Source organism: Pygoscelis adeliae, unplaced genomic scaffold (assembly GCF_000699105.1).
Source record: "Pygoscelis adeliae isolate BGI_AS28 unplaced genomic scaffold, ASM69910v1 Scaffold123, whole genome shotgun sequence".
Lineage (NCBI taxonomy): Eukaryota > Metazoa > Chordata > Aves > Sphenisciformes > Spheniscidae > Pygoscelis > Pygoscelis adeliae.
Window position 1 is genome coordinate 1815958 of NW_008824650.1, and position 17556 is coordinate 1833513.

Here is a 17556-nt window from a genome sequence, read left to right on the forward strand (position 1 = left end):
TTTGTGTAGGTCAGAGGGTCTCAACCCCTTCCATGCTTTGAATTCATATCTCCAAAGGGAAAAGTTTCAACACATACTTTGTCTCATCACCCTTCAGCATATCTGCCTTGCATTTTCTTTGTTCTTTTTGCTGTATAGCTAGAAAGATAGAGAGAAAAAGAGAGAAGATGGGGATTTTCCCTGTGATCTTTGGATCAAGACTTCATGATTTAAGTCCTTAACCTCATTTGAAGATGGTGCTAATTAATTTGATGCCTACATTTGAACAGAGCAGATATTGTGCCCTTAACAAAAACACTTCAGCCTAGAGATGCTGAGAAAAGAGCAACACATAAAAGCATAGGCAGAGCAGCTAGATCTAGCATCTGGCTTGTGACTTCTGAGTACTTAAAGCTTTTTACATTTAAAGCTTATAGTATGCTAGGAAGTAAACCAAAGGGTTATCAGGCTGGGCATGGTGAAAGGCAGCAAAAGGCCCAGCGGTAGAAAAGGGGTTTTGAGAAAACAGAGTGCACATGTAACACGGAGGGAAGAAAGAGGAAAAAACTGCTCCAATTCATGACTGCCTCCCTTATCTTATGGCAGAAATGAGCACTTTGCACTGACTGGTACTAAAAACCTTTTCTTCTCCTTTGGAAATCACAGTGAACACATTCAGTAAGCAGAGACCTGATTAACTGCCTGCCATTCTCAGGACAAACCTGATTTACTGCAACTATTTCCCCTGAGATACCTCCTTCTAACAGGGTTTGGACAGTGTGCAGTCTTTCAATACTGCTGCCTTCTCCTTTTCCCCACTGATGGTCCATTCCCCACCCAGGAAGGAAAGACACAAGGTAGACACACAGTCCTCCACCCTGGGCATAAAGCATCTGCTCTGAAGTTCCCTGGATGCTGGCCAGAAATAGGCATCTAAGCACCTGGCAGCTCTCTGTGTCTAAATTAGTCGCAATCTTCCCTGAAGTTTCCACAGTTGTATTATCAGCTTTCTGAAATTATGTCCACTACATAGAGAGACCGCTGTTTTCTAACAGCTTTGGCAATCAGCCCCAAATGTTTCACTGGACTGTTTTTTCAAGACACCTGAAGTGCCAGCCATGTAGATGAAATGCCTGTGAGGCTTTTGCAGTTGGGCATCCAGATACTGAGTCAATAGCAATCACCAAAGACCTTTGACATGGTAGCCATAAAGCCAGCCACATAACAGACCCATAAACACTTCAAGGCAAAGAGTAACAATTCTCCTTCTGAAATGTCAGCCAGCAAGCAAGCAAAATGAGACTTCATTTGATCATTAAGGAAAAAAACCTATATATTCATAAAATGCAGATGTGCATTATTATATAATGCAGAGTACTGTCGCTCTCAGACAGAAGGGACGCAGATTTTCAGGACCCAGTTTTAAAAGCACCGATATAGAAATATGAATCACTTCCATAGACTAACAAGTCACTGTACACTGGTCGCTCTACAGCAGCTGACCTGTGTTCATGCTTTTAGTCCCCAGTGAATGTAAGTTAACACATGCCTTTTTCATTAAGTACGTTAGTCCAAAATGCCTCACATTTACTGCCAAGTCCCCTAAGAGAAGGGCATGTACCTGGGTAATGATCATGAAGCAGCTGGCATAGAGTGACTTACTACTCCCCGGTAGTGCATTCATATGTCAAAACTTTTCCATTACTAAACGTTTGGAAGTACAGGCACATCAGAGCTATCACACTCTAATTAATGTACCAGTGGGCCAGACTGAACTATTTTTCCCTGCAATAACTTGAAGCATTTTTCCCAAGTGGTGTTCTAAGCACATTCAATTTCATCATCACCATTTTTTTACCCTTATTTGATACCAGGGCTGGAAAGGCTGCAGGACTGCACAACCTTGACTATTTGGGTGAACATCGAATTTCAGGTTTCCATAGCTGACACAGTAACAACTCAAAAATAAGTTAAGGCACTAAACTTCTATTGACTTCAATGGACACCGAGACAAGACTTCTTCATAAAAATGTTAACCCAGTTCAGTTTCCCCACTTCACTGCTGAAACAGGATTCATTCAGAAGCACAGTCTATAGGACAGATCTGTCAGTTAAGGCAGGCATATGGTCACATCTGCAACTTTAGCCTGTATGGTCAGCTACCGTGATGGTACACACAGCAGCACTGTCAGAGGTCTGCTTATTTAGCCATCTGTGCATACAATGAGGGTGCATATGCAAGAAGCAGCATAGGTCTGACTCACCTTGCATCCCTGCCTGTTTGGCCTTCCTGAGTTAGGACACCAGAACTAATAACTCAGCTCATTTCAGCTCAAAGTTATTGCATTTTCTTTGGTAGTTAGAGGAGTGTAAATAAGCCACATAAGAAGTGTAAGCTACATGAGAAGTATGTCTGATCAGGAGATGCACATTTTATTATAATTTACAGTACTGCTTGTTCGGGAAGCATTATTGTGAACAGAAAATAACATTTCAATTTTTATAACAGTCATAAACCAATAGGCCTGAGCCTTGATCAGCATACTGCCACTTATCCTTTCATTGTATGTTTTCTAAATAATCTGCCAACCTTTCTATCAATACATAATGAGTGATTTTTCCATCATTCAGAGAATAGGTACAGTCTGTTGGGTTCATAACTCATACTTTCATTTGGATAGCCCTTGAGTTTATACCCTGACTGCCCAACAAGGTTTGTATCCACTTGCAGAAGCTTTGTCACCTTAGAAATTCAACCTGTTACCAAAAACAACAGCTTTGCTTCCTTTAATTTTATTAGATTTGCCTCCTCGAACAAAAATTTTGATCTTATGTATATTGCTAGCATGTTTCTCATGAGACTGAAGAATCTACTGGTTTGCATCACTTTAAAGAATGAGATGCCAGAGAAAGACATCTTCTACAAAGGTGCAGATATCTTCTGCAGGGGGTGATAAAGAGACACCTCTATATGCAGTAACTGGAAAGATAAATGGACTGGTAAAGTTATATAGTGGCAATTCATCTGAAGCTGATAAGGTACAAGCAGCTAATTAATGAAATCATCCACATTTTGTCATGTCCACTGAAAACTATGTCTGGCTTTGGGGCTTTTCAGGGGCTGTGCACTGAGCCAGCTGGAACTGCTTACATATAGCAGAGGCTCATGTTAAAAAATGATGATCAGTGTGAATTCACCTTGTGAGCCTCTATGGCAGGGATGGCTGATGAACAACATGAGAACAAAAACAAAACTCTAAAGGAGAGTCTGGAGTAGCAAGATGTGTTGAAACTCACTAGAAACATTGATTAAATGTGAGGTGTTGTATCTGAAGGCAGTGCATGGCAGCAAAAGAAACAAAAGGGAGGTGAAGGATAGGAAAAATCTCAAAGGAATAGAAAATACAGGTGAAAGATCCCAGCTGTCCCACAATTCCTACCCTATAGAAGTTCTCTATGCCCTAAGGTGACAGGTAAAAGAAGAGCTAGAAAGGCTTGTTGAACTTAGAGACTGAGCTGTTGACTATTTCTCACAATATAATAAGTAAGCCACAAGAATAAGTAGTCTGTACAAACACCATACCACACTTAAATTGTGGAACTTATTGCTGTGATATATCATACAAGCTAGAAGAATAAATGGATCAGAAAACAAATTAGTCGTAAGCCATATTAATAGGCGGCAGGTCTACTGGCAGCTATTAAACACAAAGGTTAAAATGTGTTTAAGGTTAAGAGGTTAAATCCTTTGCAATTCCAGGGCCTCTTGTTATTTCCTGAAATTTGCTGGACAGGTGAGACTTCAGTTTGCTCTCAGGCAACGGCATTTCCAAGAGTCACAGCCCACAGCATCTTCCTGGTGATGGACTGTGGTTGCACATCTGTTCCCGCTCCTTTAGACCTACCTTCTGTCTTTGATGTCCTTGATCAAAAGATTTTTTTTCTCTGACATTTTTGGTTCCTAGTGGGTCTGAAGAGGTTTTCTCCCTCCTCACTTTTGGGAAGTTCTTGGAGTTGCATGAACAGTGTCTACCTACCCAGGTGCAAATGCAGGAAGAACAGGAATGCTTTTAAAGAAGCAGGTTGTGAGCCCAGCTCTGCTTCTCTGGCCAGTTTATTCCTCACATGCTGTTTTTATTTTTGTTCCACCTCATTTCAGCTGACACTGATTTGATCCCAAATGTTACACATTAAAACAGGAGTGTTATGCAGCTCCTGACAGACCTTTCTGCTGCCCCAGTCCTGCCTCCACACAGACATGGTACTGACAGACAGTTTCAGTGCATAAAACTCTTCTTAGTTCTGGACCCCCATTTTCAGGGAAAATAACAAGACACTGGAAAACATAGGAAGCGTGGTAGAAGATACCTGACACTCTGCAGGTGAGCAAAATGTTTCATTTTAAACTTGAGGCACGCATACTAATCGCCCTGCCCTGTGCTTGTCTTTTGCTGTTCCCAACCTGTTGCTTTTACTGCTAAGAGCTCGGAGGTAAAATGTAACGCATCACTTTGAACCTTCCCACCATAATAAAGAATTAAATCAAGGCTCTGACTCACATTTCACAGTCAATTTAAGGGTGGCTGAACTTTAGGCTCTCTGCCTCCCTCCTCACGGTGGTGTCCAAACTGAGCTTATAGCTACTCCTGAACTGCTACAATTCACAGCCCCTGGATTAATCTAAATCGCCACCAGCTAGTTTATATTAATGCCCTGGGCTTCAGCAGTCCTGGCTTAATTGCCTGAAAACCTGAAAACGTGGTTACATAATTCGATATTGCTGTCGAAAGTGCTGGTCCCATCCCTCCCCCTGCTCTGGGCTGTGCGGTCCCGGGAAGCTGCTCTGGATGGAGCCTCATTTATTTGGCTGCATCAGCACCGTGCTGGATCAAGCTACTCTGGCTCTCCCGGCCGTGCGGGAAGGGACGATTTTGGGGCACGGCAGGTTGCTGGGGCAGAAAGCAGTGCAGACTTCGGCTGTCTTAAACCAGCTATTAAACTACATTCTTTATCTGATAGTTTTACAGACCAACACAAGAGAGACCAAAGCACCCCTTTTTGTCTGAAAAAGTTTTTTTCCTGGGGTATTTCAGACAAGCTCCAAGGCTGGTGTGTCTAGGGCTTGCGCATGTTATTGTCAAAAACCCAGAGAAAGAGTTATTTTTGTGGGTCCTTTTTTTTTATTGTCTGTGAGGAAACAATAATCTTCCAGAAGAAAATCAAAACCAAATGACTCAGAAAATCCTGTAGAAACTTCATTTTGCTCCGCTTCAAAAGTACAATAAAAATAAATAAATCACTGTTGCTAGAAAAACAAACACATATTAAGCCTTTTTATCAACATGTCTAATATTTTACTAACTGTGAAATCACATTTTCCAGGATGAACTGTCTCAATACACTTCTGAAATATCCTTGTAGTCCTCAGTGGCCATTTGAAAGAGGAACTCTGTCCCAGCTGCAGTCAGCAGACAGAAGTCAGCTGCCTGGAGGACAGCACAAGACACACAGCTCCATCCAGGAGCATACAGGGATCAGATTCAAATAGCTGCACATCCTCCAGTTCACAACAATCCCGCTCCTAAAGATAGGGTTTGGGGTTTTTTTGGGGTGTATATTTATTTTCCTCCTCCCTAAAATACACATGAAATCTTTAGTGTTAACATTGATAATAAGAGCGACTAGCTGTTGTGTCCATCTCTCATCGGCAAGCAACAAAATGATTTGCAGAAAGAAAGGTAAGCATTAATATGTCTGTTTACTCTTGAGGAAAATGAGGCATGGGGAGGTGATGACACTTCTCTGTGGAAACCAAATAGGCCATAGTCAAGAGAGGAAACCAGATCTCCCCACTGAATATTTCACCCACTAGGGCACATTTCTTTCACCCATGAGGTGAAAGTTACCCACTTATCACAGTTGTGATAGGAAGAAAGAAAGACTACAACTTGCCCAGGTAACCATGAGAAGACAGAGGAAGAGCAGAAACCAGACACAAACTCTGAAATGTTGATAAAAGTGTTTATTGGGGGTTGAAGGAAGAGAAGAAAGCCCCAATTGTATCAGTACATGCATAAGTGTCTTAGCCTGTTACCTTGGGTTCCTGTACCATTTCTTGACACAAAATTCGCGCAAAGTGCAATCCTGGAGTTCTTGCTATTTCAGCATTTCCACGGATCTCAGTTCTTCAAGGCAAGTATGTGGGGACCAGTTGTTCTCCACAACTGTGGAGAACAGTTGTGTTTGAAATGTATGCTAAGTTCTTCATGCCTAGGAAGGACCTTTCAATGGTTAGAAACAGTAATCATCTTTTAAATACGTAGATAGTGCTGGTACTTTGGTTTGGTGTGCCTGCCCTGGATCATGGCAGAGGGATACAAAGACAGTTTTATTATTCCTATTAGATAGTATTAGTATTATGGTCAGGAGAAAACATTTAAAGCAGTGCTACACTGCATGAGGTGCTTTAGAGCTAAGCGGTTAATCAGAGTTCTTGACACAAGGAGCTCACCTCTTACATGAAAACTTATTTATCCCCAATTTGCTTTCCCTTTTTCCTGAAGCAGACAAGTAATTTCTCACTATATCTGCACAAATCCAAAGGGATTGATTCTCTGACTTCCTTCTATGCTGGGAACGCTGTTTTGGGGCATCTGGAACTATTGAATCTATTGAATTCAATGCATTGCTTCTGCATAAATAACAAAATGATGAAAGATTTCAAAAGTGTTACAGTGGTGCTCATATAATAAAAACAAAAGGAGCATGAGGACTGAATCAACTCTAATCTCACAGGGGTACACAGCAAAAGTTTGAAACAACCTTTCTCACTGTTTAGATGACTTAACCTGAAGAGTCATCCTCCAGATTACTAGCTCTGTGCCTCTTTTAGAAGGGGTGCGGCAGGTCCTGGGAACCGGACAGCAGCCCAAGCAAACCCCATTTGATTCCCTATTTTCTGGATTAAAAAAGCAGGGGCAGGGCCTCCAGCTTTGTCTTTCTCAGGAAAAAAAATCAAAATCTCAGGTCTTTGTATCAGAGCTAGGGGGCAGATGTTGTTACTGAGCTCCCAAACTGCGGTATAACAACATGTGTTACAGCATGATGCCAGATGCAGATGTTGGACTCCACCATAATTCTGTGTGATGGGTACATCTGCTAAACCCTGGCCACTGAACCAGTAGACCCTCTGTAGCAATGTATTGCAACAGGAGTTAGGGGTCTACTTTGTGGTCCTGACAAGCTGCCATCTCACTGAGTCTACAAAGTGACTTCCAAAACAGGAGGTCAAAATATCTTACTAATAACAAACAGGGTGTAAACCAGGAAAAAAAAATTCTAGACACTTTATGAGAAGGTCGGGGTGCATGAGAATGGGCTGTCTGGGGAACACATGAATCTTTAGCACTGGACATCTTCAAGAACAAGTTTGACAGGAATAACATAGATAACATTGGTCCTGCCCTGGGCAGTGGATGTACTGGCTGACCTTTGGAGATCCTTTCCAACACTATGATGCTATGATTTTGAGAAATCAAACTACTTCTGTCAGTGATTCCTCCCAGGAGTTTAGGACAGACCTTACCACTCAATTTCCTTGCAGTAAATTGTAAGTCATATGTCTTCTTTTCACTCTGCGGACATACTAAAACTGCAGCACACAATTCGCACAGCGCCTTTAACATCACTGCAGCTGAGAAGCTTTATTCACCACCCTAATGCCATTCCTATTACAATTCACCACTTCTTTGTTCTCCTCAGTAACATCACATTTCATAATCATGTCACAAACATTCTATTCTAATTTATCACCAGAGAAGGAGGAGTTTAGCTGCAAGAAGCGGTTAGTTGTAACATTACCAAAAAAATAATCAAACAGAACCGAGGACCTGATTAGAGGGGAGAGACAGATATCTGCCTCTCCTCATATGGGCCTCCTAACACCTTTTGCTCTCGTCTTGGCAAGTGTAATTCTGCCCAATAATAGCCCCCACATGATCTCGACAACATATTTTTCTCACCACTTTTTTTCTCTTAACTCTATGCATTTTTCAATCACTTTCTTTTCTGTACCTGATCAGATATAAGCCTCTTCACTTGTCTTTCATGTTCTTCAGGACTATCCTCAGCTTAGCTATTGCCTACTTCTCACCAGACAGATGTCATTTCTCCCTCCAGCTGGCCCATTATTTTCCACTGCCCACACACTGTATTTCCAGACAAGTACCTTCATCTCCATTCTAATGGCAGAAGCCAGAAGCCACTGAGATCCTGTCTCCATCTCTTCATGTAAACAAAGATGGCTTTTCTTCCAGAAACTGCAGGGAACATGAGGCCATTTAGATGCTCTGAATTTCTGAGACATTTGTCAACTCGGAGTGTTTGAACACGGTCCAGGTGATGAGAGCAGCAGCACAAACCCAACCTGTGCAGCGTCTTCTTGGCATTATGACTTCCATGAAAGCAGTGATGATCAAGACAACCTTTTTCATACAACAAGCTCAGAAGTGTTTGCATCAGAGTGCCTTGAAATAGAAGGTGTCACTTCAAATAAAGCAGTGAATCAGAAACCTCAGTAGGTAGTAAAGCTATCTCAAACACTACAACAATTTATAGAGAAGAATCAATTAGTGGATGTGGGTTGGAAGGAGTTGAATCTTTTGGAGAAGAACTAACTGTCTCGCATTTATCCACAGAAAGGTAGTAAGCCACATACAAAGGATCAAATTCTGCTCTCTTTAAAGCATGCCAATCCATTGCAACTAACAGGATCTCTATATTTACAGGACTGAAAGGGAATCAGATTTAGCTAATACATCCCATTTTAGTACACAGGTGTGTATGTGTAGTACTGCAGTAAGAGACTCTGATAAACAAGTGGGCAGCAGTAAGAACTACATAAGAATATGTTTAAAAGAATATTGAAGACCAAGTTTAAAATATCACAATCTTATATCAGCAAGTTCATCAAATGGAAAAGAATAGAGTACAGACTGTACCAGATAGAAGATATTTTAATAGCTGAAACGTTGGATTAGTATGTGTGCTATCTGGCAGATTATGTCTACAACTACTTAATTCCCTAATGCATTTGCACATACTGGAAGGTTTAAGCAGTCCACTCTGGATTTAGATAAGTAGACTGGCAATGTGGACTGAATTTAATCTTGCTGTAATGGTAATAAAGTCTCCAAAATGCTGTGAGGTTATGGTAGGGCTGAATACAGTCCTATGGTAGAGATATAATTTTATCATTCCTTCTTACACACAGCTCCTGTTTCCCATGGACATGTAACAAACAATAAAAATTGTGTATAAGAGGTATAAAAACTTCACATTTTGCATATTTTTTTAAAAGCAAAGTAAGCAAAAATTAGTAAAAAAAAAGTCTTGAGGCTGGTCAATGCTAAGAAGGAGTATAATTATGCCAAAATATAAAATCTTTTTGTTTACACTACAAATTTGGTTGTATGACACAGATGCCTATAACAGCAGTAGACTGATTTTCATGTTTCTGTAAGATCTCCTTTGGTATTAAAAAATTGTTCGTTATCCCACTAAGGTCACTACTTTTCTAGTTGTGTATCAATTCTTTTAATGGAGAAAGTTTTACTATAAAATCATGGAAAAGTCTCACTTCTATTACTCAAAGGAAAATCAGATATTTCTCTCCTCTCCCAACTCACCCTGAGATAGATCGCTCTTTAATTAGTTTGTTGTGCTTTACTGTCAAAATCTACTTCTAATGGTAGCGCCATGGACAGAAATTCAATTTGTTTTTTCTCTGAATTCCCACAGTGAGGTAGGAGCCTCAGTTCCCGTCTAATTTTCCCTATTATTTGTCAGGTTTTTGTTACTATGTTACTGCACTTATAGAATCATAGAATGGTTTGGGTCAGAAGGGACCTTTAAAAATCATCTAACTTCAACCCCCCTGCCATGGGCAGGAACATCTTTCATTAGATCAGGTTGCTCAAAGACCCATCCAACCTGACCTTGAACACTTCCAATGATGGGGCACTGTCATGGTTTAACCACAGCCAGCAACTAAGCCCCACACAGCTGCTCACTCACTCCCCCTCGGTGGGGTGGGGGAGAGAATCAGAAGGGTAAAAGTGAGAAAACTCGTGGGTTGAGATAAAGACAGTTTAATAGGTAAAGCAAAAGCCGCGCATGCAAGCAAAGCAAAACAAGGAATTCATTCACTCCTTCCCATGGGCAGGCAGGTGTCCAGCCATCTCCAGGAAAGCAGGGCTCCATCACACGTAACGGTTACATGGGAAGACGCCATCACTCCGAACGTCCCCCCCTTCCTTCTTCTTTCCCCAGCTTTATCTGCTGAGCATGACATCATATGGTGTGGAATAGCCCTTTGGCCAGTTGGGGTCAGCTGTCCCGGCTGTGTCCCCTCCCAGCTTCTTGTGCACCCCCAGCCTACTTGCTGGCGGGGCAGTATGAGGAGCAGAGAAGGCCTTGACTCTGTGTAAGCCTAACAATAACAAAAACATCCCTGAATTGTCAACACTGTTTCCAGCACAAATCCAAAACACAGCCCCATACTAGCTACTATGAAGAAAATTAACTCTATCCCAGCCAAAACCAGCACAGGCATTCAGAACTTCTCTGGCAATGTGTTCCAGTATCTCACCACCCTCAGAGTAAACAATTTCTTCCTTATATCTAATCTAAATCTACCCTCTTTTAATTTAAAACCATTACTCCTTGTCCTAACACTACAGACCCTTATACAAAGCCTCTCTCCATCTTTCTTATGGGCCCCCTTTAAGTATTGAAAGGCTGCAATAAAGTCTCTCCCGAGCCTTTTCTTCTCCAGGCTGAACAACCCCACCTTTCTCAGCCTTTCTTCATAGGAGAGGTGTTCCAGCCCTCTGATTGACTTTGTGGTCCCCCACTGGGCCCACTCTAACAGGTCCATGTGTTCCTGTGCTGGGGGCCCCAGAGCTGGATGCAGTGTTCCAGGTGAGACCCCACCATATGTTGCCTAAGGTGCCTCCTTTCTAACTTATTTTAAAATAGCTAGTTTGCATCTTTTCTGCAGACCAGATCTTCCCTGCTCAGATAGCTCTCTCTTACTCTTTTCAGAGACATGTTGTGAAACAACTTTCATCAACAGCGACTGCCAAGCCATCTCTATCCCAAGGCAGGCTTGGGATGCAAGCAAACAGGGGGTGGCTGAAAAGTACCAAAGCCAGCTAAACAAACCACCCTACAACTAAAAAAAAAAAAAAAATACAAAAAGAAGGAGGATTAAACCATCTAATCCCAAGGCAAAACCTAATCTTTATTTTTAGTCCAATTTCCAAAGTGATCTTGAATGTGTTATTTTTACCCCAGCAGTCTAAATTTTGTTTAGCGTTGTATTGATTGGGCAATATTTGATGAAAAGCACTTGTGGGTTGTGGGTTTCTCTTACATCTTTGTCATTGGTTCATCTTTCACTAAAATGTTTGGAGCATTCTCCTCATCTTTTATTCCCAGAAAGCCATAAAAAGCTGCATATTAACCATTTCTCATCCTCCACAGAAAAAGAGTTATCACTCTGATGTAGATAAACCATTTGCAATACAGTTTTTGACAGCGTAAACTAAGGCAAAAATACATTTACCTATATAGGCAGGAGTAACTCTATATATTTATTTAAGTAATTGCAAACTGTGGCTCAGGAGTTGATTTCCTGTTGTTTAAGTTCACTTTTGAATATTCTTGATTGGACCTTCACTCAGTGCTGTCTATATTACTTTTCTATGCATATGCAGTCAGCCATCCTACAAAACCCAGGTTGCCCTTAAGACAGATCAATATACCCAAAATGAAGAAAGGTAAGTCTTTTTCAAAGGAAATTATTTTTCACCAGGGGCAATGTATTGTAGAGCCTGACTTCTAAATGTGTACTTCGGTAATAAATATCCCAGTTTTTAGATGCCTCTTTCCTTGTTGCCAAGTACGTATTCTAGAGCCAGATTGAGAGTGTGACAAGATAGAAGACCCTCCCTCAAAAGGGTCATTTCTGAGCCTACCTGCGAGGCCTGGAGCTTGGAAAACACAGATACATAAGTAAAATCACCACCAGCTTGGGACTAGACTTTTCAGCAATGTCTAGAGGGCAGAAGGTAGTGCCAGGTTGAGCAAGCAGTGGGGGAACATGGATTCTTGGCTCTCCTGGGATGGATTTGCTACCCCACCCACACAGAGGTGCCAGGCTTGGGCCAGGCTCTTGCTGCCATGGGAAGGGGACGGAGAAAGGTCACAGCTGGAAATGGGAGGAGAGTCCTAGGGAGCCCAATGTGCTGCTCACAATGGAGGTGGACAACACTTCTTCCCCCCAGAGGTAGTTGTCACCCACCCCTTCTTCAGAAGCTACCACAAGCCTGGCTGCCCAAAGCACTGGTGTGTGTGAAAGTACATGGACCTTCCCACACCAATGTGTACTGCAGTATCCATTGCCAAGAAAATCCATAAACAACACCCAGCTAATACAGTGATATGCTGAGGAAAGTGCCTTTAGCTCGTCAAACTGAAGAGATGACTGTGAAGTAAGGAGGCTTCAAAGCCAGAGGATGGAAAACTGTCCCACCGTGAACACTGCTGGCATTAGCGTGTGCCACTGATTAGTTCATGGCAGCCACTTGTTTTCACTTACAGATGAAAGATGAAAGATGAACGCTCTCTCGAGCTTCCAGAAGACTGCTTATTCCAAACGGCAAAATAAATGAGGACTTTTTGTTTGTTTGTTTAGAAGGGGAAAAGAAATTAAAACATAAAGAGTTGTGAAGTGAAGATGAAAATATTCATTGTGTCGAATAATTAAAGAGCCTGAAACCATGTCAAGAATAAAGAGGAAATTCAAGGAGGAAAAATTTATACTCAGAATAGTAAACAAAGGCCGTGATTCTAATTTCAGATATGCAGTCACCTACTACCAGGCAAAGTGGGGAAAAAAAAAAATCAGCTTTTACACATTTGGCCAGTGAATGGTAGAAGCTTCAGAGTGATGTGATTTGAGTTGCAGCTAAACCAAGACAGTAAGACTAGAAAACACTTAAGGCAGTGGGTTAAAGCATTGTCCTTCGAACACAAATGAGTTCAGTTCAAACCTTAGTGAGAACAAGTAAAAATTAATTAACTTATGCTTTGTTGGGCAAACTCACCATTTCATTTAATGTACAAAGCTATAATTACCAACCTCTGCTCTGGAGATCTGTGGAGGAGCTGACAGGCTTATGTGAGACATTTTCCATTTATTTAACCGTTGCTCTCTGAACACGTTGCAATCTGTCTGTAACGGTCTCTGCCCTTGCAGCATTCCTGTGCAGCAGGGAAATGCTCTTGCCTCTGTTTTCCAGCTGGTACCTGAGGGTGGAGGTCCAGTCCACTGATGGAGTGGGGCATTGCAGGGTTGAATGTCACCATAAGCCTGTCTGTTGGGGTGAAGCTTAGAGTCATGCCAGCTGGAGCACTCATTCAAGAAGAAAGCCTAAGTCCAACCCCTCCCTGATGGTGTGGGGGTTCAGACCCATACCCCACTGCTCTGGGCAGTGCGAGAGGGGAGCCCCGTGTCCAGGTCCCTGCTCCCAGGGTTCCGAAACCCAAAAGCAGGTGTTTCCAGTGGCCCATGTCACAGGTCTTCTCACTCTGCCTTGCCACCAGCTGGTCAGGAGAGGTTGGAAAAGAGCTCCTTTTCCTCCTGAACCCTCACATCACAGAGCAATGTGCATAATTAATAATGAAATTAAAAGGCAATCATAGTGGCTGTGCATAAATTAGCAGTCTTACCTTAATTCTGGCTTTCCCTAGCCTCTGCGTGTCTGATTTTGTAATCCTAGTGATGGTTTCAAATACTTTTTATGGGTTTAACATAAATATACATTGCTATCTTCATGCCATTTATGGCTTATACGTCCACAAAGGACCGTTGTTGATATCTAATCTGACTCCAACCACCTGCTATAACACAGGACAGAGAATGACATCCAACAGTTTCTACGTGCATGCCCTAACTTTTAACTAGGACTCTTCTTTCAGAAAGTCGTGTCATTGACACTTCAAACTTTTTGCACTTCTCCCAGGAATTAACACTGCATTTGAAGCCTGAGCTTCCTAGACTGTGCTATGGGCAGCCTATTAGGCCCATGAAGTACTTTTCCTGTGTGAGAGATCTGGCAGAAACTGGTTTTAAATGCAGTGTTGCAGGATGCAGGCAGCTCATTCACTAGCCTGAAAATGTGTTCATCTTACCACTTTGCAGAGGAAAACAATATGATCAGCTTGTTCAAAAAAGGGAGCTGCAAAATGAACGATATGGAGAAAGCTTCTTGAAAAGATAGTCCTAATATGACTCAGAAAGCAAACACTCGGATGCTCGGTCATAGCTCTGGCATCTTGTGCTTCTGTATTTAAAATACGATCTCTCTTTACAGCTTTACCTGTGCTGTTTGTCTCTGGCTAAAATTACATGCAGTCAGCTCCATCTTAAAATCATGGCATATGAACTATAAAGCCAAGTACTTAAAAGTGGGGCTGTGTCTGAACATGTCCACTCTGTCCTGTCCCTTCATGCACTGTTGTAAACTGATACAGAAAAGTAACTCAGAGATTTAGGAGCCTAAGTACCATTTCAAATGGTGACATCTGAGAGAAGAGAGAGCAAACAGAGACACTGAGTTGCCTGAGGGGTTTTAGGTGTTGTTTGCTTTTCATCTTTGGAAGACACACGATGGCAAACATGTAGCCACGTTTCTCCCTCTCTATTTACAGCAAAGAGACTCCGCTATCCTCTTTTTCCACCCCCATATTTTCTCCCGAGGGTAATTCCAGGAAGAGCTGATCATTATTTGCTTTGCACACAGCAAAACAAGTGCTCAGATTGTTAGCCCAATTTCAGAAAAGCTGGTCAAGGATGGGGGATTTAATTTTTAATTTTATGAAGTCTGTTTATAATTAAAACCAATGCAGATGATGGGTCTTTTTTCAAGTGCTGATTCCAGAGTATTAGCACATACTGTGTTCAAAAAGTGCCCGACGTAGAAGGCACATCAAGACAAACCAATGTAACTATCTAGGAACCACACAGAATGTTAGAGGATATTTCCAGAAAAAAAACAGGGATTTAGAAGCATAAATTCTACTGCCACTGAGGTACATGCTCCTAAACCCCTTAAGTCAGTTTGTAATTCTGTTTATATCTTTATGGTCAAAGTAAAGTTTGTTTTCTGTGCTTTTTTTAATCTTTTCTGCTCAGAGCAGTACCACAAATAAATATTTAGTGTGCCAGTATGTTGTTAAATTATTCATGCTTTAAACTCATAAGTGAGAAAGACAATCTTCCTGACTTTACATGGTCTCCTGAAGAAATGCGTTATTCATTGGTGATTTTATTTTCATATGCATCTTATTTGTCTGTCAGTGCAAAGCAGAGATGGAACATAGGGGGAAAACTGACAAAACATTTTAGAGGTATTTAATTTCACCCTACTTCTTTTCATTATTCACAAAAAAAAAGCTGTCAGCTAGACTTACATGAAAATACTTTGGATGGTTTTAATGCTCACAAAATTGAGACACATGATTAAACTGGAGCAAAGCACCGCCATTTTTTCTCACTAGGGACATGATGACATCTAAGAGCCCTGTGGCAAGGTGCATTTCTCCTGGGCTGGATGCTGTCCACACGCCAAATGGACGAGTTGTGCCTACCCAAAGGAGCTTGCACATCACATAAGGAGGGAGACAGGGAAATGTGGAGTCAAGGGACAGTCCCTTGTGAGTGATGTTAAATTAAATGCATGTGTCAAATATAGTGACCTTTCCATGGTAGGCTCCAGAGATCTGATGGGAGCTGCAGTCTGCGTGCAATGGAAATTAAATGGGATCAATGAGCATGAAAGTGATGGTGCATCCTGTTCCAGAAGGGCACTGTGATGTTATCTCTAAATTATTCTATTACCAATTAAATTCTGTTTACAAGTAAAGGGTTCTTGTTTATTCGCTTTTAGCAAATGACTCCTATAATCCAACCTGAATAAGAAAGGCAAATTGGGACTATCCTCTCAGAAGCATTAGTAAAATATTCATCTGTTAATGCTGTCAACAGAATGAGAAATGCCAAGAGTCAAACTGAGTTATTTCTGGCAAAAGAAATAAATATGAGGTAGTGAAAGGTGTCTAGCTATTAAAAGGAAGAAGAAGAAAAGAGGCAGGGCCAGTATGGCTTGGGAGGGGACTAAAGCCCTAGACAAAACATGAAATGATGATTGTGTTTCTTGTTTTAATAAGGAGGAAGATGCAGGATTGCTTGTAAAACCCAGGCAATCGGGAGAATGGAGCACATGTAGAAGAGTACAGTCACATCCCAGGTAAAAGCCAAGTCCAGAGATCTCAGTACACTCAGGGGACTGAAAAATATCCAACCCAGAATGCTGGAAAAAACAACACATAAAATCCAACTCTGATAGCAAGAACTATAAAAAGCTCGTTGGATTGGGAATAGTCCCACATGACTGGAAAATAGCATGGCTGGGAGAGGAGGGAATTCAGCATGAAAATAGTCACTGTGAGCCAGGGACTTTTCAGATGAGATATTTCCAGTAATGGTACAGCAGGACAGGTATTTTTCCACAGGAATCAGCAAATCCCTGTCTTTAATACTTCACTGCACAGCTCCAGTCCCCCATGATCTAGACCAACAGGCATGGTTTGGAAGGGGTTCATGAGATTTGCTGTGCAATTCTGTGAGACAAGGAGTCTGATCTCCTCTCAACATAAAGCCATTTATCTTATGGCTTTATCAAGTTAACTTGCTTGGGTTAACAAATGGAAGAGAGGTGATCATTCTGTATAACGTGAGATGAAGGGTTGGGTATAAACCATAGAGGGAGGACTATTAAAAGAAGTGATGGAACAGGGACTTAGCTGGCAGGTAGTTTGGGCTGAGAATTGTATGGTAGTTTCTATTAGAAGAGTGAGGATTTTAAATGCCCCGCTAGTAAAAGTAATGGAGGAAGGGAAATCTAGATGACTTCAAGATAGACCCTGGCCAGATTATGAACAGGATTTACAACGTTGTCACTAATGGTGAAAGGTGCCTGGACTTGATGACCCAGGGCAGAACCAGCTACTCCTTTGTCCCTTATTCATGTCCAAATCCGTTAACTGCCTTGGTCACCCTTCAGGAATAATGTAGTTGTCCAGATACCTTTGAAAGGTATATGGTCCCTGGGAAGGTCCCAGCCAACCCCGCCTTTAGCTCCAGGATGCATTGCCTCTGCGAGTTTGCAGGCACAGGAAGCAGTGGTGGGAGTAGATTGGATGGATAAACTGAAGTCTGTATTACAGATGTCTGCACCCAGTGGTATTGTTGAGAGGTGTGGGCAGACAAACTCCCAGATTGTCATACGATAAGGGTGGTGAGACACTGGAACAGGTTGCCCAGAGAAGTTGTAGATGCCCCATGACTGGAAGAGTTCAAGTAAGGTTAGATGGGGCTTTAAGCAACCTGATCTAGTGAAAGATGTCCCTGCCCGTGGCAGAGGGGTTTGACTAGATGATCTTTAAATGTCC